Source organism: Neovison vison, chromosome X (assembly GCF_020171115.1).
Source record: "Neovison vison isolate M4711 chromosome X, ASM_NN_V1, whole genome shotgun sequence".
Taxonomy (NCBI): Eukaryota; Metazoa; Chordata; class Mammalia; order Carnivora; family Mustelidae; genus Neogale; species Neogale vison.
In genome coordinates this window covers 9,990,113-9,995,188 of record NC_058105.1, presented here as the reverse complement: position 1 = coordinate 9,995,188, position 5,076 = coordinate 9,990,113, and the positions used below count along the sequence as shown (strand labels likewise).

Below are 5,076 nucleotides of genomic sequence, written 5' to 3'. Positions count from 1 at the left end.
TCTGATCACCGTTGGAGCTTACTTAAAATGCAGATACCTGTTTCACACCCTAGGAGTACTGAATCTGAAAATGCAAGAGTGATGTTCTAGAATATGTATTGTTGCAAAACTCAGCCAATGATTCCAATGCGCAGCCAAATTTGGAAACCACTGGTTTAAATGCTGTTTGGTAGAATAGCTCCAGAATTAAACTTACCATTGCCATCCTTGGTTCTCAGGCTACTAGCCATCCCATCCATTCCATCTTCTGTCTCTATATATTTCTTCAATCCATTTCCTTCTCTCAAGACTTACTTACTGCTACTGTCTTAGTTCTGGGCATATGACCTTGGACCATAGCAGTAGTTAGTTTCAGCCTTGCATCTGGAGGACAGTGACACATTGTATCGCCATCCATGGATGAGCTTCACAACAGCCTTACTTGGAGGACACTATGCAACATAGTTCTGCTCCTGATAATAGACATTACTGAAGAGATCCTGGAGGTGACCTGAAGTATGTGTGTTTAGACAGCTGGGAAAGAGCAATGTGTTGTCGAAGAGGCAGGAGTAAAGCAAGAATACGTCAAATTGATGGATAAAGAAGATGTGGTATATATATATATATATACACACACACACACACACACACACACACATATACACAATGGAATACTACGCAGCCATCAAAAGAATGAAATCTTGCCATTTGCGACAACGTGGATGGAACTAGAGGGTATTATGCTTAGTGAAATAAGTCAATTGGAGAAAGACAACTATCATACGATCTCCCTGATATGAGGAAGTGGAGATGCAATGTGGGAGGGCTGGGGAGTAGGAAAAGAAAAAATGAAAGAAGATGGGATTGGGAGGGAGACAAACCATAAAAGACTCAATCTCAAAAAACAGACTGAGGGTTGCTGGGGGCTGGGACGGGAGAGGGTGGTGGGGATATGAATATTGGGGAGGGTATGTGCTATGATGAGTGCTGTGAAATGTGTAAACCTGGCGATTCACACACCTGTACCCCTGGGGATAAAAATACATTATATGTTTATTTAAAAAATTAATTAATTAAAAAAAGAATACGTCAAATTGGATATTTGATTTTATGTCTAATTTCCTCAAGAAATATTTATGTCCTTGCAATGTGTGGAGATGATAGGGTTATATTTAAATCTGACTTGTCATATCCCTACTGAAAATGTTTCACTAATTCCATACCCCACTGACCTTGTCATAAATTCTGGATCTTTGTATGCTACTTGATGCACTATATAATTTGTCCCTGACTACCTCCCTTCCTTCATCTTCACCTATTTTGATAGTTTTTCCTTTAATAATATTGAGCTTCATAAAGTTTCATCAATATACCATGTTATTCTATGCTCTATGCTTTGGCATATGTTGTTTCTTCTGCTTGAACCATTCCTATCCATTCTATTCATTCATATTTTCAATTTAGAGGCCATCTCCTCTGAGAGTCTGCCTTCAAATACCCTCACACTAGACATTTAAATATTTACTCTTTTGCTTCTTCAGTATTTTATAGATACTTCTGCTTTGACCTTAATCATTAAACTAATTATTTATGTGCCTATATCCCTACTACATGATCAGTTCCTTGAAGCTGTTTTGTTTTTTCTGCTTTATTTTTCCATATCCTTAAATATTTTTGAAACATTAATTAAAATTTCTTTGCGGCTGGTGCCTCCTTTGGCAGCAGATATACTAAAACTAGAATGATACAGAGAAGACTAGCATGGCCCCTGTGCAAGGATGAAACACAAATTTGTGAAGCATTTCATATTTTTGTATGTAAGTGATGAATCACTAAATTCTGCTCCAGAAACCAATATTGCACTAAATGTTAACTAAAATTTAAAAAATTCACTGATGCCAAATATTTCAAAATTTATGACTATCTTTGAGATTCTGGGATTTTAGGATTATTCCTATTTTCTCCTTTATACATAAAGCCACAAAATACATCTTTATGTACAAATATTTGACTGTTTCAGTGTATATTTCTTTTGGGAATATTTAAAGGATTTGGTTTAATGCATCAATAAATGTGGACTTTCTTACTCTTTTTTTTTAAAAGACTTTATGTGTTTGAGAGAGTGAGAGGGCACAAATGAGGGGATCAGAAGAGGGAGAAGCAGGCTCCTGGCTGAGCAGGGAGCCCAATGTGGGGCTCAATCCCAGGACTCTGGGATCATAACCTGGGCCAAAGGCAGATGCTTAATGACTGAGCCATCCAGGTGCCCCAGTAAATATGGATTATAAGACCTTTTGATTCTGACTGTCAAAGAGCTCTAAAGAAAAAGTGAAAACTTTGAATTCTCACCAGCAGTGTGTTAGGTCTCTTTACATTCAATGATATTTATAGACCATCTTCTCTTTTCTATTAACACATTAATCTTTGATAAAGTTATGTAGTGTCATACCTCTAAAAACACTTTATTTATAAAAGTATATGTTATGTATACATATATATAACTCATACATCTAAATTTATAAATTTACTCCTAAATCTGTATTTCTGTCAGGCCCTATACTCCTGACTGACTCATATATTCAACTGCCTATTTGATACCCCCACAGAATTCATCAAAAAGTAACTGAAATTTAATTAGAAGTCAAAAAGAACAAACATTTCCTTTGTCATTTACTATATATGATATTTAAAATTATACTTCAAGTTACATTTTAGAATCCTAGAGAGCTATAACAAGATACCTAGGAATAAACCTAACCAAAGAGGTGCAAGACCTGTACTCTGAAAACTGTGAAGCGCTGATAAAAGAAAGTGAAGAGGACACGGAGAAATGAAAAGACATTCCACGTTCATGGATTGGAAAAATAATATTGTTAACATGTCTATACTACCCAAACCAATCTACACATTTAATGTAATCCCTATCAAAATACCAACAGCATTTGCACAGAACTAAAACAAACAATCCTAAAATATGTAAAAAAAAACCACAAAAGACCACACATTTCCAGAGCAATCTTTAAAAAGAAAAGCAAAGCTGGGAGCATCACAATTCTGGACTTCAAGTTATATTATGAAGCTGTAGTAATCAAAAGAGTATGGTACTGGCACAAAAACAACTCACAAATCAATGGAACACAATAGAAAAGCATGAAATAAACATACAATTATATGGCCAATTAATCAACAAAGCAAGAAAGAATAACCAATGGGAAAAAGTCTCTTCAAAAAATGGTGTTGGGGAAACTGGGCAGCTACATGCCAAAGAATGAAACTGGACCACTCTCTTATACCTTAAAAAAAATAAATTAAAATGGATTAAAGATCTAAATGTGAGATCTAAAACCATAAAAATTCTAGAAGAGAAGACAGATAGTAACTTCTTGGACATTAGCCATAGCAACTTTTCTCCAGATATATCTCCTGAGGCAAGAGAAACAAAAGCAAAAATAAACTATTGAACTACACCAAGATAAAAAGCTTCTGCAAAGCAAAGGAAATAATCAAGAAAACTAAGAGGCAACCTACTGAATGGGAAAAGACATGCGCAAATGACATTCTGATAGAGTCAGTATCCAAAATATGTAAAGAACTTACAAAACTCAATACCCAAAAACAGATAGCCCAATTAAAAATTGGGTAGAAGACATGAACAGACATTTCTCCCAAAAGGATATCCAGATGGCCATAGACACTCAAAAAGATGCTCATTATCACTTATCCTCAGGGAAATGCAAATCAAAACTACAACGGGGTATTATCTCACACCTGTTAGAATAGTTAAGACCAACAACACAAGAAACAACAGATGTTGGCAAGGATGTGGAGAAAGAAGAACACTTGGGGTGCCTTGCTGGCTCAGTTGGTAGAACATGCAACTCTTGATCTCAGGGTCGTGAGTTCAAGTCCCACAATGGGCATGGAGTGCACTTAACAAAATAAAACAAAACAAAATAAAAACAGAGTACAGAGCTCAGATATGGACCCTCAACTCTGTGGTCAAATAATCTTCAACAAAGCAGGAAAAAATATTCAGTGGAAAAAAGATAGTCTCTTCAATAGATGGTCCTGGGAAAATTGGACAGCTATGTACGGAAGAATGAAACTTGACTATTCTCTTACACCACACACTAAGATAAACTCAAAATTGGTGAAAGACCTCAATATGAGACAGGAATCCGTCAAAATCCTAGGGGATAACATAGGCAGCAACCTCACTGACATTGGCCACAGCAACTTCTTTCGAGATACATCTCCACGGGCAAGAAAAACGAAAGTGAAAATGAACTTTTGGGACTTCATTAAGATCAAAAGTCTCTTCACATCAAAGGGAACAGTTAACAAAACAACGAGGCAACCCATGGAAGGGGAGACAATATTCGCAAATGACACTAGAGACAAAGGGCTGATATCCAAGATCTATAAAGAACTTTTCAAACTCAACACCCAAAAAACAGATAATCAGTTGAAAAATGGGCAGAAGACATGAACAGACACTTCTCCAATGAAGACATACAAATGGCTAACAAACACATGAAAAAATGCTTATCATCATTAGCCATCATGGAAATCCAAATCAAAACCACTTTGAGCTATCACCTTATACCAGTTAGAATGGCAAATATTAACAAGGCAGGAAACAATAAATGTTGGAGAGGATGTGGAGAAAGGGGAACCCTCTTACACTGTTGGTGGGAATGCAAGTTGGTGCAACCACTGTGGAAAAGAGTGTGGAGATTCCTCAAAAAATTAAAAACAGAGCTACCCTAAGATTCTGCAATTGCACTACTGAATAGTTACACCAAAGATACAGATGTAGTGAAAAGAAGGGCCACATGTACCCCAATGTTCATAGCAGCAATGTCTGCAATAGTCAAACTGTGGAAAGAGCTGAGATATCCTTTAACAGATGAACGGATAAAGAGGATGTGGTCCATATATACAGTGGACTATTACTTGACCATCAGAAAGGATGAATGCCCACCATCTGCATTAACATGGATGGGACTGGAGGAGATTATGCTGAGTGAAAGAAGTCAAGCAGACAAAGCCCATTATCATATGGTTTCACTTACTTGTGGAGCATAAGGAATAACT

The 5,076-nt window shown here is 36.6% G+C and overlaps 1 non-coding gene across 1 annotated transcript; it reads left to right on the top strand.

The window, feature by feature from the left end:
- The first annotated feature begins 1,689 nt into the window (after window positions 1-1,689).
- On the top strand, window positions 1,690-1,792 carry LOC122897786. The gene has a single exon (XR_006382628.1). It is a non-coding gene; the product is annotated as a U6 spliceosomal RNA (small nuclear RNA).
- Window positions 1,793-5,076: the final 3,284 nt, after the last annotated feature.